Source organism: Bufo gargarizans, chromosome 5 (genome assembly GCF_014858855.1).
Source record: "Bufo gargarizans isolate SCDJY-AF-19 chromosome 5, ASM1485885v1, whole genome shotgun sequence".
NCBI lineage: Eukaryota > Metazoa > Chordata > Amphibia > Anura > Bufonidae > Bufo > Bufo gargarizans.
The window spans coordinates 47,946,320-47,973,047 of record NC_058084.1 but is presented as its reverse complement, the minus strand read 5'-3'; positions in this window follow the sequence as shown (position 1 = coordinate 47,973,047).

Sequence of the window (26,728 nt, the reverse complement as noted above, 5' to 3'; positions counted from 1 at the left end):
GTATGTTCTTCCTCGGCCCTGTTTGCTTAGGGGTTAATGTAGGGATCCGGGTTTGGAGAGGAGGCGGGCGTCCAGCAGGGCATATAAGCCATGTCCCGCCTCTCCTCTCCCTCTTTGAGCGGAAGCGCTTTGTCCCTCGCTCCCTCCCTTAAAAGTTGGCAGTTTGATTCTTCGTTTCAAATGGCGAGTTTGTACGTGGTTCAGTGGGACTTTTATTTAGGCAAAGTGCCTCTTTGAAATTTCTAAGTCACAGCTGGCGGCAAGTTATTACATAGTAAAGGTGTTGGAGGAAAATGGGCGGATCCGCCCGCTGGCAGACCAGCGGCTGGCAGAGAGCACGGTTCAAGGTTTATGGTTCTGCCGTTTGAATAATTAAAGGGACTCTGTCACCAGTTTCTAACCCCCCCTTTTATAACTATGGTTCTCTCCATGGTCCCCTTCTCATTACAAAGATGTTGTTAGAAGTTAAATCCGCCCTGTAGTTTTCATAAAAATCGCTTTTATCTAACCTGTCAATCTTCAGTATAAGGTGCCCAGGGCGTTTCTGATGGTCTCAATGTCCCGCTTTTCGCCGCCGCCGTTGGTGCCCAGCTCCTCCCATGTTCTTTTCTGCGCCACCTCGATGTTATGCAATCCGCCTCCGGCTCTCGTCAGTGCCCCCTCCTCCTTTGCAAAGATCTCGCGCGTGCGCACAGGCCTGTGCCTGATGCGCCCGTGCGGACGTTTAGTTTCTGCCTCGTGGAGCGAAGTGCGCATGCACTTATGAGGAGGCTGAACTAAGCGAGCGCACATTCGCGCACTTCGCTCCACGAGGCAGAAACTAAACGTCCGCACGGGCGCATCAGGCACAGGCCTGTGCGCACGCGCGAGATCTTTGCAAAGGAGGAGGGGGCACTGACGAGAGCCGGAGGCGGATTGCATAACATCGAGGTGGCGCAGAAAAGAACATGGGAGGAGCTGGGCACCAACGGCGGCGGCGAAAAGCGGGACATTCAGACCATCAGAAACGCCCTGGGCACCTTATACTGAAGATTGACAGGTTAGATAAAAGCGATTTTTATGAAAACTACACGGCGGATTTAACTTATAACAACAGCTTTGTAATGAGAAGGGGACCATGGAGAGAACCATAGTTATAAAAGGGGGGGTTAGAAACTGGTGACAGAGTCCCTTTAAGCTGTGGCCGATTACCACCCAACAAAATAAAAGGGTTAAAAGATGAACGGTGTCAGTGTCATTATTGAAGGGTTTGATGGGATGGATATTGGGGGTCAGAGGAAGGACGGAGTTAATCCCTTACCCATTCCTGATGGTACCAACAGTCCCATGGCCACCATGGCCACTTCTAGTGTTGTGCTCCAGTCTTTCTCGTTGGTGTTTGATTTCCTGGCTGCAGTGGTGACATCCCATGCACACCATGCAGCCACTCAGCCAATCATTAGCCTGGGCAGTGACATCCAATATCCTTCAGAGACCAGCAATTGGCTGCACAGTGACCTGTGTGCTGCATAACATCATCACTGCAGCCAGGAAAATGACGTCAGCACTGCAGGAGCAGAGCACAGTGCTGGAGGCAGCAGGCCTCCGAAAATCGCTTTTTTTGTTATTTGATCACATTTAGGCTGTTGCCCCAGTTTTTATTTACCTCTGACAACTTCTTTAAAGGGGTTCTCCGGGAATTAGGAAAATTAAAATACTTAAATATTACTTCATTATAAATATAGTCCCAAATACCATACATTAGTTATTATGGCTCATTTTGTCTGGAGAGCAATCATTAGGGGAAGTAAAATGGCCGCCGTCCTATCAGTACACACAAGACCTGTCCTAATCACACAGCAGGACAAGTTACTTTACAACACTGAAATAAAGAGCTGCCTCAGCCTCCTCTCTGCTTGTCAGGCATTATTATCCTGAATACAGATGATAGGATCTTTAGCTGAATCTCGGTAGGAATGGAGTTCATGATCAGATGTGGCTCATGAGTAGCAGCACTTGTATGCAGTCTCCTTTACCACAGCCCCATATGACCACAGTCTGTCCTGTCTGTTCTCTCTGTACTTCATGTCTCCTCATGAACTCCATTCCCACAGAGATTCCGTTAAATATCATATTAAACTATAAGTCCAAATAGAAACAAAAATAGGCGACACTCTCCAAATCAGGCCTCAGAAAGCGCGAAGCGCTAAGGCACAAAACGGCCGTCGCCACAAGCTTTTTGATTGCGGTATGTTTGTCCGCTCCATACCTGTGTTCCTAACTGTGGTCTGAAGTCCGGAATAAAGAATATCCACAGATTTAGTGAGTGCCGTCTATTTTTGTTTCTATTTGGACGTAGATTCATAAGACTTGGAAAAGGGCTGGAGCACCGCCTAAGGTGATTTAGAGGGCCTGGTCCGGGACACGTAACAGCGTTGAAGGAAGGGATAAGGAGCAGTGCCACCCCATCTGTGTTCTAATTGGATTATCATATTAAACTGTATTCGGGATCATAATCCCTGACAAGAAGAGCAGAGAGGAGGATGAGGTTGCTCTTTATCTCAGTGTTGTGAAGTAACTTGTCCTCCTGTGTGATTAGGACAGGTTTTTTGTGTACTAACAGGACGGTGGCCATTTTGTTTCTCCTAATCATTGCTCCCCAGACAAAAAGAGCCATTATATCTAATGAAAGGTATTTGGGAATATATTTATAATAAAGTAATATTTACGTATTTTCATTTTCTTAATTCCCAGAGAACCCCTTTAACCACCTCCCGACCGCCTAACGCACGGATGCGTCCGGAAGGTGGTTGATTTACTCCTCTTGGACGCATCCGTGCGTCATCTCGCGATAGCCGAGATTTCCTGTGAACGCGCGCACACAGGCGTGCGCGCTCACAGGAACGGAAGGTAAGCGAGTGAATTTCCAGCCTGCCAGCGGCGATCGCTCGCTGGCAGGCTGGAGATGTGATTTTTTTAACCCCTAACAGGTATATTAGACGCTGTTTTGATAACAGCGTCTAATATACCTGCTACCTGGTCCTCTGGTGGTCCCTTTTGTTTGGATCGACCACCAGAGGACACAGGCAGCTCAGTAAAGTAGCACCAAACACCACTACACTACACTACACCCCCCCCCTGTCACTTATTAACCCTTTATGAACCACTGATCACCCCTGATCACCCCATATAGACTCCCTGATCACCCCCCTGTCATTGATCACCCCCCTGTCATTGATCACCCCCCTGTAAGGCTCCATTCAGAGGTCCGTATGATTTTTACGGATCCACGGATACATAGATCGGATCCGCAAAACGCATACGGACATCTGAATGGAGCTCTACAGGGGGGCGATCAATGACAAGGTGGTGATCACGCATATAGACTTCCTGATCACTTCCCTGTCATTGATCACCCCCCTGTAAGGCTCCATTCAGACGTCCGTATGATTTTTACGGATCCACTGATACATGGATCGGATCCGCAAAACACATACGGACGTCTGAATGGAGCCTTACAGGGGGGTGATCAATGACAAGGGGGTGATCACGCATATAGACTTCCTGATCACTTCCCTGTCATTGATCACCCCCCTGTCATTGATCACCCCCTGTAAGGCTCCATTCAGACGTCCGTATGATTTTTACGGATCCACTGATACATGGATCGGAACCGCAAAACACATACGGACGTCTGAATGGAGCCTTACAGGGGGGTGATCAATGACGGAGGTGATCAGGGAGTCTATATGGGTGATCACCCCTCTGTCATTAATCACCCCCCTGTAAGGCTCCATTCAGACGTCCGTATGTGTTTTGCGGATCCGATCCATGTATCAGTGGATCCGTAAAAATCATACGGACGTCTGAATGGAGCCTTACAGGGGGGTGATCAATGACAGGGGGGTGATCAATGACAGGGAAGTGATCAGGAAGTCTATATGAGTGATCACCCCCCTGTCATTGATCACCCCCCCTGTAAGGCTCCATTCAGACGTCCGTATGCGTTTTGCGGATCCGATCCATGTATCCGTGGATCCGTAAAAAATCATACGGACGTCTGAATGGAGCCTTACAGGGGGGTGATCAATGACAGGGGGGTGATCACCCCATATAGACTCCCTGATCACCCCCCTGTCATTGATCACCCCCTGTAAGGCTCCATTCAGACGTCCGTATGCGTTTTGCGGATCCGATCCATGTATCCGTGGATCCGTAAAAAATCATACGGACGTCTGAATGGAGCCTTACAGGGGGGGGATCAATGACAGGGGGGTGATCAATGACAGGGGGGTGATCACCCCATATAGACTCCCTGATCACCCCCCTGTCATTGATCACCCCCTGTAAGGCTCCATTCAGACGTCCGTATGCGTTTTGCGGATCCGATCCATGTATCCGTGGATCCGTAAAAAATCATACGGACGTCTGAATGGAGCCTTACAGGGGGGTGATCAATGACAGGGGGGTGATCAATGACAGGGGGTGATCACCCCATATAGACTCCCTGATCACCCCACTGTCATTGATCACCCCCTGTAAGGCTCCATTCAGACATTTTTTTGGGCCCAAGTTAGCGGAATTTTTTTTTTGTTTTTGTTTTTGTTTTTTCTTACTAAGTCTCATATTCCACTAACTTGTGTCAAAAAAGAAAATCTCACATGAACTCACCATACCCCTCACGGAATCCAAATGCGTAAAAATTTTTAGACATTTATATTCCAGACTTCTTCTCACGCTTTAGGGCCCCTAAAATGCCAGGGCAGTATAAATACCCCACATGTGACCCCATTTCGGAAAGAAGACACCCCATGGTATTCCGTGAGGGGAATATTGAGTCCATGAAAGATTGAAATTTTTGTCCCAAGTTAGCGAAAAGGGAGACTTTGTGAGAAAATACAAAAAAAATCAATTTCCGCTAACTTGTGCAAAAAAAAAAAAAATTCTACTAACTCGCCATGCCCCTCACGGAATACCTTGGGGTGTCTTATTTCCAAAATGGGGTCACATGTGGGGTATTTATACTGCCCTGGCATGTTAGAAGCCCGAAAGCGTGAGAAGAAGTCTGGGATCCAAATGTCTAAAAATGCCCTCCTAAAAGGAATTTGGGCTGCTTTGCGCATCTAGGCTGCAAAAAAGTGTCACACATGTGGTATTGCCGTACTCAGGAGAAGTTGGGCAATGTGTTTTGGGTGTCATTTTACATATACCCATGCTGGGTGAGATAAATATCTTGGTCAAATGCCAACTTTTTATAAAAAAATGGGAAAAGTTGTCTTTTGCCAAGATATTTATCTCACCCAGCATGGGTATATGTAAAATGACACCCCAAAACACATTCCCCAACTTCTCCTGAGTATGGTGATACCAGATGTGTGACACTTTATTGCAGCCAAGGTGGGCAAAGGGGCACATATTCCAAAGTGCACCTTTCGGATTTCACCGGTCATTTTTTACACATTTTGATTGCAAGGTACTTCTCACACATATGGGCCCCTAAATTGCCAGGGCAGTATAACTACGCCACAAGTGACCCCATTTTGGAAAGAAGACACCCCAAGGTATTCCGTGAGGGGCATGGTGAGTTCCTAGAATTTTTTATTTTTTGTCGCAAGTTAGTGGAATATGAGACTTTGTAGGGAAAAAATATATAAATAAAAAATCATCATTTTCCGCTAACTTGTGACAAAAAATAAAAAATTCTAGGAACTCGCCATGCCCCTCACAGAATACCTTGGGGTGTCTTCTTTCCAAAATGGGGTCACTTGTGGGGTAGTTATACTGCCCTGGCAATTTAGGGGCCCATATGTGTGAGAAGTACTTTGCATTTAAAATGTGTAAAAAATGACCGGTGAAATCCGAAAGGTGCACTTTGGAATATGTGCCCCTTTGCCCACCTTGGCTGCAAAAAAGTGTGACACATCTGGTATCGCCGTACTCAGGAGAAGTTGGGGAATGTGTTTTGGGGTGTCATTTTACATATACCAATGCTGGGTGAGATAAATATCTTGGTCAAATGCCAACTTTGTATAAAAAAATTGGAAAAGTTGTCTTTTGCCAAGATATTTCTCTCACCCAGCATGGGTATATGTAAAATGACACCCCAAAACACATTCCCCAACTTCTCCTGAGTACGGCGATACCAGATGTGTGACACTTTTTTGTAGCCAAGGTGGGCAAAGGGGCACATATTCCAAAGTGCACCTTTCGGATTTCACCGGTCATTTTTTACAGATTTTGATTGCAAAGTACTTCTCACACATTTGGGCCACTAAATTGCCAGGGCAGTATAACTACGCCACAAGTGACCCCATTTTGGAAAGAAGACACCCCAAGGTATTCCGTGAGGGGCATGGTGAGTTCCTAGAATTTTTTATTTTTTGTCGCAAGTTAGTGGAATATGAGACTTTGTAGGGAAAAAATATATAAATAAAAAATCATCATTTTCCGCTAACTTGTGACAAAAAATAAAAAATTCTAGGAACTCGCCATGCCCCTCACAGAATACCTTGGGGTGTCTTCTTTCCAAAATGGGGTCACTTGTGGGGTAGTTATACTGCCCTGGCAATTTAGGGGCCCATATGTGTGAGAAGTACTTTGCAATCAAAATGTGTAAAAAATGGCCTGCAAAATCTGAAAGGTGCACTTTGGAATATGTGCCCCTTTGCCCACCTTGGCTGCAAAAAAGTGTGACACATCTGGTATCGCCGTACTCAGGAGAAGTTGGGGAATGTGTTTTGGGGTGTCATTTTACATATACCAATGCTGGGTGAGATAAATATCTTGGTCAAATGCCAACTTTGTATAAAAAAATTGGAAAAGTTGTCTTTTGCCAAGATATTTCTCTCACCCAGCATGGGTATATGTAAAATGACACCCCAAAACACATTCCCCAACTTCTCCTGAGTACGGCGATACCAGATGTGTGACACTTTTTTGTAGCCAAGGTGGGCAAAGGGGCACATTTTCCAAAGTGCACCTTTCGGATTTCACTGGTCATTTTTTACAGATTTTGATTGCAAAGTACTTCTCACACATATGGGCCCCTAAATTGCCAGGGCAGTATAACTACGCCACAAGTGACCCCATTTTGGAAAGAAGACACCCCAAGGTATTCCGTGAGGGGCATGGCGAGTTCCTAGAATTTTTTTTTTTTTTGTCGCAAGTTAGTGGAATATGAGACTTTGTAAGAAAAAAAAAAAATTATAAATCATAATTTTCCGCTAACTTGTGACAAAAAATAAAAAGTTCTATGAACTCACTATGCCCATCAGCGAATACCTTAGGGTGTCTACTTTCCGAAATGGGGTCATTTGTGGGGGGGTTTTACTGTCTGGGCATTGTAGAACCTCAGGAAACATGACAGGTGCTCAGAAAGTCAGATCTGTTTCAAAAAGCGGAAATTCACATTTTTGTACCATAGTTTGTAAACGCTATAACTTTTACCCAAACCTTTTTTTTTTTTTGCCCAAACATTTTTTTTTATCAAAGACATGTAGAACAATAAATTTAGCGAAAAATTTATATATGGATGTCGTTTTTTTTGCAAAATTTTACAGCTGAAAGTGAAAAATGTCATTTTTTTGCAAAAAAATCGTTAAATTTCGATTAATAACAAAAAAAGTTAAAATGTCAGCAGCAATGAAATACCACTAAATGAAAGCTCTATTAGTGAGAAGAAAAGGAGGTAAAATTCATTTGGGTGGTAAGTTGCATGACCGAGCGATAAACGGTGAAAGTAGTGTAGTGCAGAAGTGTAAAAAGTGGCCTGGTCATGAAGGGGGTTTCAGCTAGCGGGGTTAAAGTGGTTAAGGTGTCCAAATAACACTGCCTAACAGTTGCCTATGTAACACTGCCCAACCTGTGTATCCGCTTTCCCATATAAGTTCCAGGAGCCATGGCTATCAGACCCAGTGGTACCCTCTGATTTGCAACAACCCGCAGAGGGAGAGCTGTGATTAGGGGAGTGGTAGTTGCGGCACTGCTAGGAGTAGTGATGGTTCACGGTGGGTGTCCTCACTCCAAAGCTCCTTGGGGCCATGCATTGAATTGAGGGTGATCCTTTCTTCCCTGAGGGCACACCCTGGGCCTTCTGGGTGCTCCTGTTTGGTTGTAGTTGGGGTGTAGTTGTTGGTGAACGGTTGGCAGAGTGCAAGGCAGCAAGGCTGATGTAGGGGCTGGCGGAAGGATTATGGAGTCCATGACCAGGCCCGTGGGTAACAATAAATAAAGTCTCTCTTTACTGAATAGATTATGGGAGTTGCAATGCGTACAGGAGCAATAGGCAGACTTCTGAGGGATATCACAGAGTAAGTTTCTCGCAATAGCTGTGTATAGGCAGCAACACTAATGGAAGTAATGCTCCCTGAGTCTCTCTCTCAGTACTCTTTGCACTCTTTCCAAATAACCACAGACGTGCAATTTCATTTTTATTAACTCTTTTTGCAGTTCCCAATCGCAGGGAGCATATCATAGTTCGGATGGCTAGTCCATCTATGAAGTCTGGTGGGCGCCAAAGCACTATACCTTTCCACAGGCAGTAAAGTCTTATTGCCATAAGCGTGCTGTACCTTACTGTACCTTTATATAAACTTTTAATATGTTGTCCCTAATTCCCTAATAAAACGCCATTCGCTGTGCACTTAAAACTCTGTTCTCTGTACACCGGAGTACATTTTATCAATGGGGCCGCAGCAGCGCTGTGAGTACTGGCAGGAGCACATATTGCTGCTCCTGCCCATGCTCCCTGCATGATTATTAACTCATGGCATAACACATGGGTACCCTGTACCCATGTACTGTTCCAGGATTAGCTGAGCGGAGCGGGCTCCAGCCTGTGCCTGCTTCGCTAAGCTAAGAGCTGACATGCAGTTCTGTTAGCTTAGCAGAGCAGGCAGAAGCAGGAGCCGCTCCGCTCAGCTAATCCTGGCACAGCACATGGGTACAGGGTACCAAGAGTTAGTAATCATCCAGGGAGCACGGGCAGGAACAGGAATGTGCGCTCCTGCCCATACTCGCATCGCTGCCACGGTCCCATTGATAAAATGTACTCCGTACTCCGTATAGCAGGGAACAGAGAACAGAGTTTTAAGTGCACAGCGAATGGTGTGCTTTAGGCAGGGAAAAGTGTAGTAAAAATAGAAAATTGATTAGTAAAGTATATTAGAGATCATTTTATTAGGGCATTAGGGACAACATATTAAAAGTTCATAGAAAAGTTTAGTTCCTCTTTAAGTTATTCACAGCCATGAAATATGTTTGTGCTCTTTCCCTCAGGAGTAGTCTCCCAGTTCAGTTATTGCTTAGGAGCTTTAAAGGCTATGTGCACCTTTTAGGGCATTTTCTTAAATTACTGCATTGTACTCATTTTGTGTCATAAGCTTACCTGTCCGAGCTTCAGTGGTGCGACCCTCCGCCTCGGCACGGCCGCACCGGGAGAGATGTGTTGCTGAACCACGCCCCCTGGTGATGCGACAGCATATATCATACATAGCCTTCAGAGCTCAGATTTTCTTCCTGGATCAGGCTTCTACACAGGCCTATTTCTCATGAGCTTACACAGGCACGTGTTGCCTCTAGCTCTGATGACTAGACACTCTCTCACTACCAGCCAGGGGGGCAGTTCCAGCCTGTATCCCAGCAACCTAACTCGGTCTGCCAGAGTTGACTCTTTGTTGTCTATACATAACCATTAGGGACACATAAGGAAATAAATTCTTCAACAATAAATCCCAACATTGATCTCTGCAACAGAAAACAAATCTTTGCAGTGATCTACTGGGTCACTGCAGATGGATGCACCTTATGCCCTGTAGATCCCTACAGTCGTCCCTAGTGATCGTGGGCTAATACCGTTCTAGCACTAGGATCACAAAAAAGTGAAGCATTTTGTATTGTCGTGACTTTATTTGTCATTACTGAGAGACTAGAGGAGAACAATAAGACAGTGACGACTCTGCAAATGCAATGTGTAGGATTCCTGTGCACAATGAGGCAAATTGCCTGTAATTTCCTAATCTATTTAAGAGCTCATATTTGACAAGTTTCTGGATCGATCCATCTTTCTTTTTAAAAGCCTGACTCAGAAAACAGCAGTATCCGTGCAGTGGAAAGAGTATAATACATGTGATACTTCCAGTCTCACTGCCATCCCTATATATAAATATATATATTTAATATCGTACAGTGCTGGGAACCAGAATATGCCCCTTGGAGCCCTATTATTGCACTTATTGCACGATGAATGGTTTATGATCCTAAAGAGAACCTATGTGAACACATAACACAGTAGTGGCCGAGGCATATTTCATCATAAATTTAAAATAAACATGTAGGCTATAGCCTAGGTTACTGATACAGTATAATTGTTGTACAGTATATTGTGACAGCAAAGAGAACAGCGCCATAAAGAAGACAGAATCCAGATGTGCTGCAAGAAACATGCATCATGACCACCCCCGATGTATGAAGTTATCCCTCAAGCTCTGAGTAGTTGTATTTTTCAGACTGTGTTATATGCAGGGCCGGTTTTAGACAAAGTGTGACCCTGGGCAAAATTGAAAGGGGGACCCAAATCCTAAAATATTGGACTAGCAGTCTGACAGGACTTTGTAGGCACAGACAGCGGTTGCAACCACAGCAGCCGAGTGTAGAACGCCACATCATCTCTCTTTAGCCTTTCCACTGTAAACTGCTGGTCCTGCAGCCTCTATGGGTGTGTTCACACAGAGTATTTTCTGTGCTTAAAAAAACCTAATGCAGAATCTGCATCCGTGTTTTTTTTCTGATTAATTTTATAAAACACTTTTTGATGCAGTTTTGGCATGGATTTTTTATTCCTTCTCATTTTCAATGGGAATTCTGGACATGGACCCCGCATTATGAATTGCCAGGGCACTTATGTTTTTCCATGGTGCAGTTTATAAAATCACAAGCTGAAAAAAAGGGACCATCCCATCCAGGCCCCTGAAGTGAGAGCACCATGTGTAAATGCATGGTCATCCTCCATTATACTGTTCTGATAATAGCTGATCACTGGCTCTGTAATTTTTCAAAATTCCATAGCAGTAAATGGAGTTAATGCTGTGCATGCACACTATTATGGCAGACCTGTGGATGACACTGTTATGGGGGACCTGTGGATGACACACTATTATGGCAGACCTGTGGATGACACTGTTATGGGGGACCTGTGGATGACACACTTTTATGGGGGACCTGTTGATGACACACTGTTATGGGGGACCTGTGGATGACACACTGTTATGGGGGACCTGTGGATGACACACTGTTATGGAGACCTGTAGATGACACTGTTATGGGGGGGGTACATGCATGGTCATCATCCATTATACTGTTCTGATAATAGCTGATCACTGGCTCTGCTATTTTTCGAAATTCAATAGCAGTAAATGGAGACAATGCTGTGCATGCACACTATAATGGGGGACCTGTGGATGACACTGTTATGGGGGATCTGTGGATGACACACTGTTATGGGAGATCTTTGGATGACACTGTTATGGGGGACCTGTGGATGACACACTGTTATGGGGGACCTGTTGATGACACACTGTTATGGGGGACCTGTGGATGACACACTGTTATGGGGGACCTGTGGATGACACACTGTTATGGAGACCTGTAGATGACACTGTTATGGGGGGGTACATGCATGGTCATCATCCATTATACTGTTCTGATAATAGCTGATCACTGGCTCTGCTATTTTTCGAAATTCAATAGCAGTAAATGGAGACAATGCTGTGCATGCACACTATAATGGGGGACCTGTGGATGACACTGTTATGGGGGATCTGTGGATGACACACTGTTATGGGAGATCTTTGGATGACACTGTTATGGGGGATCTGTGGTCGACACACTGTTATGGGGTACCTGTTGATGACACTGTTATGGGGTACCTGTGGATGACACACTGTTATGGGGGACCTGTGGGGGATTTGTGTGTGACACACTTATGGAGGACCTGTAGATGACACTGTTATGGGGGATCTGTGGATGACACACTGTTATGGGGGATCTGTGGAGGACACACCCATATGGGGGATCTGTGGAGGACACTGTTAAGGGGGGATCTGTGGGTGACACTGTTTTGGGGATCTGTGGATGACACACTGTTATGGGGGGTCTGTGGAGGACACTGTTAAGGGGGATCTGTGGATGACACACTGTTATGGGGGATCTGTGGAGGACACTGTTAAGGGGGATCTGGCTGTGTGACTTACCTTTACAGATTCCTTTATTGGCAGCCCTGATCTGCTCCCCCCAAGTACTGGGGAAAAAAAAGGACACTGCTAATTTGGACTCAGATTCTTAATCTACACCCCCCCCCCCCCCCATTAACAATGCAGACCACCTAAACAATGCCGTCTTCATTAGTTTAGCTAGAGCCCTCTATGGTCCAGACAGCCATGTGGTAATTGAACGCAGCGTGGCCACATCACAAGCACCACACGAGCATGCCATTTGGTTGTGCCCTGGAGTCACACGGAGCCCACAGGACAAAAGGAGCTCACACAGGGGGCACAGGGAGCGCACACAGTGGGCTCACACGGGGGGGGGGCACAGGAAGCACACAGAGGGGGCACAGGGAGCTCACAGAGGGGGCACAGGGAGCTCACACATAAAGGGGCACAGGAAGCACACACAGCAGGCACAGGGATCACACACAGGGAGCACACAGAGGGGGCACAGGGAGCTCACACAGCGTGCACAGGAAGCTCACACAGTGGGCACAAGGAGCTCCCAGAGCATGCACAGGTTTTGGGGTGTACCCTAATTTTAAAAATAAAATGTAAAACCAAAAATAAGTGTAGGCTACCTCCTCCTCCTCCACTGCAGCTTCCACCTACACCGCCACATCCACCGCTTCCTCAACCTCCTACTCCATATTGACCTGGTCCTCCTAGATCAAGATTATTATATTTTATTTTTACGTATTTTATGTTATTTAAAGTAATTTCCCTATCCACATTTGTTTGCAGAGCACTTGCCATGCTCTTAACCACATTTTGACGCCATTTGCAGCCCTCTAGCCCTTTCCATGACATTTTTACAGCCATTTTAGTGCTCAAAAGATCGGGTCCCCATTGACTTCAATGGGGTTCGGGGTCAAGTTCAGGTCCCGAACTCAAACTTTTTTTCAAAGTTCGGCCGAACCCGTCGAACCCGATCTTCCAGGTGTCCGCTCAACTCTACTCAGTATTGCTTGCCGATTCCACACCCCATTTTCAGTTCTTCTGGCTAATGAAAACCGCCACAGAATCTCACCAGTGAACAATAAAGGGGATGGGATCAAAGAAAGGTGGGCGCCATATTTGCTGCACGGCTTGCCTCTGTGATACCTACAACCTTGGCTTCTCTCATGGTATTGCCAGCCACATAAGTTGCATCTGGATTACACCCCGTGCCACATCATTCACCCTAAGAGGCAATCACCTAAGTTAAAAATACAGTCCTGCCAGAAGGGTATAGCGGCATTTGGTAGATTTGGACGCGGATATTTCTATGGCTGTCCAATTTATCTGAATGGGGCTTGCAGAAATCCATGCACTTGCTGCAGAAACCACCCCATTCACAACTATGGATTTCATTTTCAGTCTGAAAAATGTGCAGTGTGTGAATTTAGTCTTTACAGAATGCAGCGAAGCATGCCACACCTCCGCATGCCTCTGTGTAAGATGTAATTACTGTTCATAGAGACTTGTGACGTGTAAATCATTGCTACATTGGGGATTACTGGTAGAGTAAGGGAGGCGCTAAATGGATTCTGAGCACCGCTATCAGCAATAAAGACCATTCTACGTGGACATGGCGTCCACCTCTGTCCTAGTGGTACAAAAGCAAATAAAATTCCACTGGACCGGCCAAGCTCTAAAATGGCACTCTATCAGTCCATACAAGCAAGAAGGTATAAAGGTGACGTTTCATCGTTGCATGACCTGTCTGTAGAATTGACTTGAGTATTGTAATGTAAATCTCTTTGCTTATAGAGAAAGGTAATCATCACAATTTTTATCAGTAGTAATTAATTAGAGCAACCAAACTTGTGGAATTTTTCTTGATGACTTTTCTCTAGTTTTCTGACAAACTTTCACAATTATAATGATTTATACAATGAATCTCTGGCATTAAATACTGGTGACTCATGTTTAAGTCAGTAAAATGCTTCAGTCAGTGAGACGATAGATGTTGCACCCATCCACCTGTATTCAAGCTTGGTTTCCCAAATTCAACATAAATAGCTTGTGCACATCACAGTCACCGGAACATCATAGCCAATTACTGTCCTCAGCTGTAGACCGCTGTGGACAGTGATTGGCTACAGTGGTCACATGCCGTATTCAGGCATGTCACAGCTCCTATTTAAATACAAACAGTGGCGAGAGAATCAAACCAGTTCAAAAAATGGTGCTGGAGAAACGGGTGAATATGTAATGAGTTTTTATTATAAGATGTTATAGGGGTGTGTTGTAAGGGTATTTTTAAGTACTGATTGGTTCTGTACTCTTTAATTCTGTTCCCTTTAATATTCTGTAAAATGATATTTCCTGTAATGTATTGGGTTAGGTATAGTTAGGGATATACCCATCCCCCATTGTGCTGATAAGACCACATTCCTGAATGGTTATCTCAGAGACATGCGTGCTGCACACTGGAGGAGGGGCTGAAAGGTATAAACCTGGCACACACAGACATTTATTGGGCACTTCATTGAAAAAAGTAATCCAGGTAGGATGAACGCTATTTCATCAGAATTGACCAAAATGTCACACTTTCACTAAAAAATATACTATGATATCACCATATCCATCAGAGTGCTGAAGTTTCTAATTTTCCTCTAGGGAGTCGGCCATGTGCTATGACATGGCCGATTTGGAGTCCCCACCATATTGTATGTGTAGGCAAGTGATGATTATTTACTATCTACTACTTTGTATGTAATTTGTTTATTTAACCTTTTACCACACTTTGTAAATATATTTATTCACTTAGCCTGTGTAAGCTTAGTTATTCTCAAATCTTTTGAATTCACGTTTTAAAAAATGGTGCAGTACAAGATTTTAATTATCTAGGAGAACCCTTTTAAAGAGGCTCAAAATTTTTTGTGTCAGCACAATATACAAGCACTGCAGTGACATCATACAGATGTAGCAGGGTTAGCACTCCAGCTCTTAACTCATTTCGTTATCGTGAGACAAGGGCCAAGACTCAGAAATCTCATAAAACAGGAGTGTTAACCCTACTCCATCGGTAGTTACAGCTAGTGATTGGTGGCAGGGTTTGAATGTAGACACCATGTAGTTCCTGAAGCCTAATAAACAGAGACTAGTGGGGGACCTGGTAAGCATTTGCATGGGAGTGGCAGAGAATTGGTAAGGTGAGCATTCCTCCTTTTGCTATTTTATGGCATTGTAAACTGTAAATTCCACAACCCCTTTAATTAGGATAGCATTGACTAGCTTGTCTGGTGGGCAATTGTATTCACAAATAGGCTCAGAATACGTAAACAAAAAATACTGAAAAATCACCTCCCCAATTTCCCTGTCAAGTCCATTCCGACACTTTCCAGGTCTCCTGACCTTTTCTAATTCCATACGAGAAATAACCGCTCAGCCAATCACTAGTTGTAGTGGAGACCTCTGTCAGTGACTGTAAGAGCAGTCATTTCCAGCGTGTAGAGAGATGGACCAGGAAGGAGGGACCTGTGGGGGATTGGTGAGGTGAAGTAATGCTTTATTATTTTCTAATGCAGTCTAAGCTTAATATAAAAATTTACTCACTGGGACACCCATTAAATGAACTACTTTTAAAATATAATATACCCTTAAAAGTTATCAATTTTCTGTTCACAATTCTTCATAATCTCAGCGCCTAGCAACGCCCCCAGATTTCAACTCTACCATGTAATTGAGAACATATTGAAAGGTTAAGTGACTTTCCAGAAAAAATCTGTCCACTTAAATATTCTGCTAATACAAGTTTTTATATTAAAGCCAAAAATACTTTTTTTCTTACATGCTCAAACAGTTCTCAAACTTCATGTCATTTTTATAAAAACAAATATGTGGTTTTCTGCTTTAGAAAGTACATTGTCAAAAACCCTACTAGGAAATTCTGAAGGGTCTCCAGTTCTAGACCTTCAAGTAGCCAGAGCTGAAAGTAGCTACAATGAGCATCTCTCTCTGGAGGACCCAGTATATACTTTATGTACACTGAACAAAAATATAAACGCAACACTTTCGGTTTTGCTCCCATTTTGCATGAGCAGAACTCAAAGATGTGAAGCAATTTCTACATACACAAAAGACCCATTACTCTCAAATATTGTTCACAAATCTGTCTAAATCTGTGTTAGTGAGCACTTCTCCTTTGCTGAGATAATCCATCCCACCTCACAGGTGTGGCATATCAAGGTGCTGATTAGACAGCAAGAAAATTGCACAGGTGTGCCTTAGACTGCCCACAAAAAAGACCACTCTGAAATGTGCAGTTTGATCACACAGCACAATGCCACAAACGTAGCAACGTTTGAGGGAGCGTGCAATTGGCATGCTGACTGCAGGAATGTCTGCCAGAGCTGTTGCCTGTGCATTGAATGTTCATTTCTCTACCATACGCCGTCTCCAAAGGCGTTTCAGAGAATTTGCCAGTACATCCAACCGGCCTCACAACCGCAGACCACATGTAACCACACCAGCCCAGGACCTCCACATCCAGCATGTTCACCTCCATGATCAACTCAGACCAGCCACCTGGACAGCTGCAGCATCAATCGGTTTGCATAACCAAAGAATTTCTGCACAAACTGTCAGAAACCATCTCAGGGAAGCTCATCTGCATGCTCGTCGTCCTCATTGTAAACGACTTGAGTGGGCAAATGCTCACATTCGATAGCGTCTGGCACATTGGAGAGGCGTTCTGTTCATGGATGAGTCCTAGTTTTGACTGTTCAGGGCAAATGGCAGACAGCATGTGTGGCGTCGTGTGGGTGAGCCGTTTTGCTGACGTCAACGTTGTGGATCGAGTAGCCCATGGTGGCGGTGAGGTTATGGTATGGGCAGGCGTATGTTATGGACAACTAACACAGGTGCATTTTATTGATGGCATTTTGACTGCATAGAGATACAGTGACGAGATCCTGAGGCCCATTGTTGTGCCATTCCTGTACACAATTCCTGGAAGCTGAAAACATCCCAGTTCTTGCATGGCCAGCATATTCACCGGACATGTCACCCATTGAGCATGTTTGGGATGCTCTGGATCGGTGTATACGACAGCAAGTTCCAGTTCTTGCCAATATTCTGCATCCACTTACAGCTATTGAAGAGGAGTAAACCAACATTCCACAGGCCACAATCAACAACCTGATCAACTCCATGCGACATAGATGTGTTGCACTGCGTGAGGCAAATGGTGGCCACACCAGATACTGACTGGTTTTCTAACCCCCCCCCCCCCCCCCCCCAGTAGGGCAAAACTGTGCACATTTCAGAAAGGCATTTTATTGTGGGCAGTCTAAGGCATACCTAGGCAATATCCATGCTGTCTAATCAAAACCTTGATATGCCACACCTGTGAGGTGGGATGGATTATCTCGGCAAAGGAGACGTGCTCACTAACACAGATTTAGACAGATTTGTGAGCAATATTTGAGAGTAATGGGTCTTTTCTGTACAGTGCTGCCCATAATTATTCATACCCCTGGCAAATTCTGACTTAAAGTTACTTTTATTCAACCAGCAAGTAATTTTTTGACTGGAAATTACATAGGTGTCTCCCAAAAGATAATAAGACAATGTACAAGAGGCATTATTGTGGGGAAAAAAAAACATTTCTCAGCTTTTATTTACATTTGAGCAAAAAATACAAGATGTTCCGCACTGTGGAAAATCTCAGAGGACGTGGTTGGCCTTGGGCACCAGTGGACATTTCAGCATGACAATGACCCAAAACACACAGCAAAAGTGGTGAAGAAATGGTTAGCAGACAACAACATTAACGTTTTGGAGTGGCCCAGCCAGAGTCCAGACTTGGATCCAATTGAGAATTTGTGGAGGGAGCTAAAGATCAGGGTGACCTCCAACCTGAAAGATTTGGAGCTCATTGCTAAAGATGAATGGGCAAAAATACCTGTGGAGACCTGCAAAAAGCCGGTCTGCAATTATAGGAAGCGTTTGATTGCTGTAATAGCCAATAAAGGGTTTTCTATTGATTATTGAGAAGGTTATGAATAATTTTGGACTGGACACTTTTTCTCAAATGTAAATAAAAGCTGAGACATGTTTTTTTTTCCCACAATAATGCCTCTTGTACATCGTCTTATTATCTTTTGGGAGACACCGATGTCATTTCCCGTCAAAAAATTACTTGCTGGTTGAATAAAAGTAACTTTAAGTCAAAATTTGCCAGCGGTATGAATAATTATGGGCAGCACTGTATGTAGAAAATGTTTCAGATCTTTCAGTTCAGCTCATACAAAATAAGAGCAAAACTAAAGTGTTGCATTTATATTTTTGTTCAGTGTATATTTGAAAGACAACCCATTGATTTCCATGATGACTGTGTCATTCTTTATTTACCCTGTGGTGGCACTGCAGGAGGATTAAACACTTGCTGCTTCAGTACCACAGAGCTGGAGGTATCTTCAAATGTTTTATTAAGTATGGGCTAAATACCTTGTTTCTTCCCTCTTGGTAGGAGTGCGCTGGTCCTTCTTCCTGCCAGGAGGAGGGGTTGGAGTGTATACAGAGTGTAGGAAGGAAGCACATGCGAGAGCTCCTACTCCAAGAGTCTGTACCCAGTTCTCCTCTGGAACGCTTACACCAGGAAGATTGCCAAAGTCAGGATACAGCTTTCCCAAAGGCTACAGTGGATAAAGGCAGCAGAGTAATCAGCAAACCCACAGCTTCACAGACCCTGCTGCCAGTTAGAGCAAACAGGTCAGACACCCATCACCTAGACCTGTGATGGCTAACCTCCGGCACTCCAGCTGTGGAAAAACTACAACTCCCAAGATTTACACTTGCTTGGTTGTTCTCAGCACTCCCTAGAAATTAATAGAGCATGCTGGGAGTCGTAGTTTCACCACAGCTGGAGTGCCTGGGATTAGCCATCACTGACCTAGACTAACCACTTCAAGTCTGTATCAGTGTACACAAGTGCCTGCAAGTTCCATTTAATTGCCACACAGCCAGCCACCATACCTCCTCCTTCGATCTCAGAAACTGCCCTTTGAATGTACCACAAGTTATAATTGCATATTTTAAGTGAAGATAGACTTTTATATTTTTACTTCTGACCTAATTCTTCAAACCACATTTCCACTTCACCGATCCCCAGAGAGCAACGGCCTGAGGGGGTACACCGCGACACAACATCTCATCAGGGCCACTACCACTCCCATCCTCTGCACTGGCTCCTCAGGGGCTCGCTACACTGACAGATACCCTCCAGATTACAGCTGTTGAGTGGTGAGTCATCTTATCATTAGGAGAACCTGTTTTCCAGACTTTTACATTGATGTACAATATTAAACGGTGGGTCTAGGAAGAGTTTGTGAAAAATTCGAACAAGACTAGATAAATGAAGACCACAATCAAATTAAGGCCTCTTGCACACAGCCTTTGTGGATCCGTTCAGTGCATTGGCGGCCGGGACGGATTGAGACTCATTCAACTTGAATGGGTCCGTGAACAGTCCGCACCGCAAAAAAATAGAACAAGTTCTAGTTTTTTGCGGTGCGGAGGCATGGACAGAAACACAGCAGAAGCACTCCATAGTGCTTCCGTGGGGTTCCAATCCGTGCTTCCATTCCGCACCCCCGTGTTGCGGACCCATTCAAGTGAATAGGTCCTCATCCGTGATGCGGAGTGCACATGGGCCGGTGCCCGTATATTGTGGACCAGCCGTATGCAGGCCGCAATACGGCCACGGGCACACAACGACCGTATGCAAGAGGCCTTTAGGTTTTTCTGGGTCTTTTCACAAGCCCCATGACTTGACCCAGATGACACATGACAAAATCCACAACATTTTTAGCACTGGTGCCCTATTACGTGGAAGTCCCTTCAAACACCAGGATCCGGGAGCATCTGTGATCTCTACACTGTTTTTCTATTTATCTTTCCATTGTGAATTAAAAACTTTTTTATGACCTAAAACATGTGCAAAGTGATCTACTGTACCTATCATTTTAATTAAATCTGAAATCCAGTTGGTTTTCCAGTTGAGGTAACATTTCCTTACTCTAATACCATAAATAATACATGATATACATGTTACTCCAGGGGGATGAAATCATGGCCATTCAATTTACATGACAGCACCATGTCCCTCTAAATGAGCTTACTACATGAAACAGTCTTTAGTCATTTATGTCGTGCTGCCGTGGGTTATGGGTTTTCTGTGATGCAGGTAAAGGACAGAGAACTGAACCTGATTACTTTACCAGACTTTCATAGATCAGATTATGAATAAAAAGTTTTTATATAAAAAGAAATAGACGGAGCATCTCTCTGTAATTAAAATAAAGTATAAGGATATGGTGGCTCACTCTGACGATAGCTGTGGACTGGGTGCTACTAGGCCTAATGACTCACCCAGTCATAGAAAACTGGATACAAATAGCTATAAAGGCTGAGCACTCACCACCTGGACCACACAGAGAGACGTACAAATGTGGGCAATGGTATCTATTAAATCATTTATTATTACACAGATGCAGATATGACAACTAAAACATATAGTAATTAAAAGACAATAATAATTAAAATATACCCGAAATGTAACAACTACTAAAATATATGGAACTGAGATTGTAAAATCACCATACAAATATATGACAATAAAATCTACTTAATAGAATGTACCATCAGTGGTGAAATAAAATTGGTGATTTTGTCTTTTATTATATGAATTGTTACCCATTCGATTGTGTAATATCGGTGGTAAACAATTCGATGAAACTTTCGCCGATTGGAATAGACGGTGAATGTTCAAAAAAAGCCAAAGGATATTCGAAAATAGCAGTCTGATTCAAGACACATATAATGTTCTCAGTTCGATTGTATGTATATTATCGACCGTTCGGCATACATTCGCTAACTGGGGTGCTGTGATTACACCTGCTAATGTGGAAAAGTTTGATTGCCGTATCACTTGCGCACACAGTGGCGTCCCACGTGGCTAGTAATGTCGAATCTGGCAGTACCTGGTTACAGATTGTCATCTGGAACGGCTCAGATGATTTTACGGTCCCTTGTGTTCACGATATTCAGTTACCTTACGAACTGTCTCCAACCGTGGGAAGTATTCGAATAGAATATCACGATTACGGGACCGAATAATGAAATCGAGGCGTTGCTTCTATACCAGGTAAAAGTCGAACTTCTATAATTGAGAGTTCCACATAAACGAGGGTCCAATTCCAAAGTGTATAGATAGATGTTTGTCCATCAGCTGATGTGCGGGTCTTCAAACAACCAAACGCGTTCCGGGGTCTTTTCCTGGCCCCTTCCTCAGTGGTGACCCGCCAAAGAAATCTATCCCTTTTTATACCCAGCATTCATTGAAATTCTGTAGAACATAAATTGCGAAGTGGATTCAAGTAAAAGGTAAAATCAGGCAAGGAATATTCGAAATTTAAAGCATATAGAAGAAAAAATCATTAAAAATATATAATTGAATAGCAATCTGCATCAATAATCCTATGATTATTTTCATTTGGTCATATACTGTTTAATTTTATCGTTAATCTGCCAAAATTTGTCATATGCGATATTGATGCGTTTTTTCTCCCATGGATGCGTTTTTTTCCGAAAATTCTTCATGCATCATCTCCCTATAAAATGCTTTAGTATTAATGTTTTTAATTTAGTTTTATTACTTGGTTATGACTTTCCTGGGGGTACCCATATTAAGGGTGTATACTTCCTTTATAGACAGTGCAGCAGACTGTATGCTTTAAGGCAGTTGCAATTAATGGAGGTTAATACAAAAGTGTAAATAGACTAATATAGTTGATATAGTAGACCAGTATGGCACACTAGGTGGTGCTGCGTGGAGTCGGGATCCCACCCCGTATATATAACAAAACAAACTCCAGCAAAATTCCGCTCTGGAGGAAGGAGCCAGATAGTGCTGCGCTGAAGAAAGTTATAGCATGCATGTGCATGCACTGGATATAAGCGCACCCAGTGCATGCACATGCATGCTATACCTTTCTTCAGCGCAGCACTATCTGGCTCCTTCCTCCAGAGCGGTATGTGTTTGAAAAAGGCTATTGTGCCGAAACGTCACACAAAGTGTTATTTTGCCGCTTTACAATAAATATCAAAGAACACCTAAGCAAATTTTGCTGGAGTTTATTTTGTCTCTTCTTAGACTAATATAGTTGTCAGGAAGAGCAGGTGAACAACCCCCTCTCCGAGAGACCAGAGAATGACAGAAGAGCTGCAGAGCCTTATCTGTGTGTATAATGTTACTATTCTGCTTTTTCTGGGCTTCCACCAGTATAATAGATCTGTCATTACCCCCTTACCGAATAATGCCACTGAGCCCACCCCATACATGGCGGGAGCCAGCTGCATAATACAGCCGTAAGGACTGGGTTAGGCGATGACACTAAAACCGGCCATTTAACCCTTCAGATGACACGTTCAATAGCAATCACAGCATCTGTGAGGTTAGGCAGAGGGAGGGGGCTCCCTTTGTCTTCCGATTGGAGACCTGCAGTAAAATCCCAGAGCTCTGATTGGTTACTATGAAAGCCTGTGGCCTTCTGAAGGTTTTCAGACCTGTCATGGTAAGCTGCCTGTAAAGCTGTGCATGAGGCACAGCTTCACAGTCAGGCAATGAAAATCTCATAGACCATAATAGTTCTCTATTATGATCTACGAGACAAGCTATCAGAAGATCACAGGTGATAGCCCCCGTACTGAGTAAAAAAGTTTAATAAAGTAAAAACTAACAAAAAATTATTTTTAAATCACCCGCATTTTCCAATTTTACATGTAAAAATATATAAACAATAAAAATAAAGGTAACAGGTATTCCTGCTTTAGAAAATGCCTGAACTATTAAAATATGAAAATGGTGTGGAAAAAGCCGTAATGGGAAAAAATTAAAATAAGTGATCCACTATTTTTGCCACCTTGTCCCCCCAAAAAATGAATAACATTGATTGAAAAGTTATATGTACCACAAGAATGGTACCAATAAAAACTACAGTTCGGCACGCAAAAATAAGTCCTCATACAACTCTGTAACATAGTAACATAGTACATAAGGCCAAAAAAAGACATTTGTCCATTCAGTTCGACCTGTTATCCCGCAAGTTGATCCACAGGAAGGCAAAAAAAATGTGAGGTAGAAGCAAATTTTCCCTAATTCCTCCCGACTCCAATCAGGCAATCAGAATAACTCCCTGGATCAACGACCCCTCTCTAGTAGCTATAGCCTGTAATATTATTACACTCCAGAAATACATCCAGGCCCCTCTTGAACTCCTTTATTGTACTCACCATCAGCACCTCCTCAGGCAGAGAGTTCCATAGTCTCATTGCTCTTACCGTAAAGAATCCTCTTCTATGTTTGTGTACAAACCTTCTTTCCTCCAGACGCAGAGGATGTCCCCTCGTCACAGTCACAGTCCTGGGGGTAAATAGATGATGGGACAGATCTCTGTACTGACCCCTGATATATTTATACATAGTAATTAGATCTCCCCTCAGTCGTCTTTTTTCTAAAGTGAATAACCCTAATTTTGATAATCTTTCAGGGTACTGTAGTTGCCCCATTCCAGTTATTACTTTAGTTGCCCTCCTCTGGACCTTCTCCAGCTCTGCTATGTCTGCCTTGTTTACAGGAGCCCAGAACTGTACACAGTACTCCGTGTGTGGTCTGATAGTGATTTGTAAAGTGGTAGGACTATGTCCTCATCACGGGCATCTATGCCCCTTTTGATGCAACCCCTTATCTTATTGGCCTTGGCAGCAGCTGCCTGACACTGGTTATTGCAGCTTTGTTTGCTTTATTTTTTTTAAATTTCTAGATCCTTTTCCATGTCAGTGTTACCGAGTGTTTTACCATTTAGTATGTACGGGTGACTTGCATTATTCCTTCCCATGTGCATAACCTTACATTTGTCAGTGTTAAACCTCATCTGCCACTTATCTGCCCAAGCCTCCAATCTATCCAGATCGCTCTGTAGTAGTATACTGTCCTCTTCAGTGTTAATTACTTTACACAGTTTAGTGTCATCTGCGAAAATTGATACTTTACTATGCAAGCCTTCTACAAGATCATTAATAAATATATTGAAGAGAATAGGGCCCAATACTGACCCCTGAGGTACCCCACTAGTGACAGTGACCCAATCTGAGTGTGTACCGTTAATAACCACCCTCTGTTTTCTATCACTTAGCCAGTTACTTAGACACAACTATAAAAAAAAGTTATGGCTGTCAGAAAATGGTAAGGCAAAGAAAATGTAGATTTTTTCAAAGGTTTTTATTTATTTATTTTTAAGTAATTAAACAAAATAAAAACTATACACATTTGGTATTGGGATTGCTGTAATCATATTGACCCACACAGTGAACATCATAATATCAAAATCCTCATCTCTGGCCGGTCATCAGTATCTGATCGGTGGGCGTCTGACACCTAGGACCTCCACCGATCAGCTGTTTAAAAAAATCAGCAGCACTTCTGTGAGCTTCTCTCCCTGCTTACCAAACACAGAACTGAACATTGTATAGCGACTGTGCTTGGTACTGCTGCTCAACCCCTTTAATTTGAATGAGGCTGAGATGCACCTAGGCCATGTGACTGATGAACATGTCGTCACTTGGCCTAGGAAAAGAAGAGTGAATGCTAGGTCCCGAGGATAGGTTGTTACTAAAAAAATCTCGGAAAACCCCTTTAAGGGAGATAAAGAGGTTGTCCCAGTTGGCTGAGCAGTATTTTCTGCCATTTCCTGTGTGTCTAGACCAGACCAGGAAACAGAAACCATTGCTGGGAACAGCAACATCAATAGGTCAGTGACGTAGCTAACATTCAGAGTTTTTTTCAATAATTTGTACCGTTCAGACTACCCCTTTCACTTACTCTTCTCATGATAACGAGATGACTCTGCTGATTCTGTGCCATTCTAAACAGCAAAACTGAAGAAAGTGATGTAAAAAACTGAAAAATATCAGCCTATTGCCTGTGCTCCAGTGGTCAGCATGAAAAGTGCAATATTTCAGGATTTTTTTATGTCGATAGTTACATTAAAAATGTAAAAAAAAAAACTAACAAAACCTGATTTTCATTTTCTGATTATACATAAGATGAGGAGACTGATTAAGTGCTCTCAAAGCAATTATTGTTCTATAGAGTGACACAACTTTTTCCAAAATTTATCAGATGTGCTTAAAGGGAATCTACTCTGAATACAATTAAACTAATTATCTAAATTAAAAAGTATGTAGGACGTGACTAATTCTGTCATATTTTAACTTTGCTGGAGGCTGCCATATTGGAGACACACATATCCTTATGCCATTGTCTGTACAGAAATTGTATGTTTTTAGGTTAGGCTACTTTCACACTAGCGTTGTTTGAATCCGGCGTTCAATTCCGACACCGGAACTGCCCGCCGGATCCGGAAAAACGTGTGAAAACTGATTACTTTTGAATCCTGATCAGGCAATGGCACAATGCATTGGAAAAAACGGATCCGCCATTTATGGACTTTAACTTTTTTTTCCTATTTTTCGGGTTTAACATGCAAAAGCCGGATCCGTTTTGACTGAACACACGGCGCCGGATCCGGCGTTAATGCAAGTCAATGGGAAAAAAGCCTGATCCGGCGTTCAGTCAAAGTGTTCAGGATTTTTGGCCGGAGGTAAAAATACTGCATGCTACGGTTTTCTGAAAAGCCTGATCAGTCAAAAAGACTGAACAGAAGACATCCTGATGCATCCTGAGGGACGGACTCTCCATTCAGAATGCATTAGGATAAAACTGATCAGTTATTTTCCGGATTTGAGCCCCTAGGACGGAACTCAGCGCCGGAAAAGAAAAACGCTAGTGTGAAAGTAGCCTTAGCGGAAATAAATGAAGCTAATGAAACAGTAAATGTCCCATGTATTAACCAACCTAACGCACATGTGCGTTCCGGAGGTGGCAGGCTGGCGCACAGTCACGCATATATGCGTCATCTCGCGAGACGCGAGATTTCCTGTGAACGCGCGCACACAGGCGCGCGTGCTCACAGGAACGGAAGGTAAGCGAGTGGATCTCCAGCATGCCAGCGGCGATCGTTCGCTGGCAGGCTGGAGATCCGAATTTTTTAACCCCTAACAGGTATATTAGACGCTGTTTTCATAACAGCGTCTAATATACCTCCTACCTGGTCCTCTGGTGGTCCCTTTTGTTAGGATCGACCACCAGAGGACTCAGGTAGGTCAGTACAGTCGCACCAAACACCACACTACACTACACTACACTACACCCCCCCCCGTCACTTATTAACCCCTTATAAACCCCTGATCACCCATGATCACCCCATATAAACTCCCTGATCACCCCCCTGTCATTGATCACCGCCCTGTCATTGATCGCCCCCCTGTCAGGCTCCGTTCAGACGTCCGTATGATTTTTACGGATCCACGGATACATGGATCGGATCCGCAAAAAGCATACGGACGTCTGAATGGAGCCTTACAGGGGGGTGATC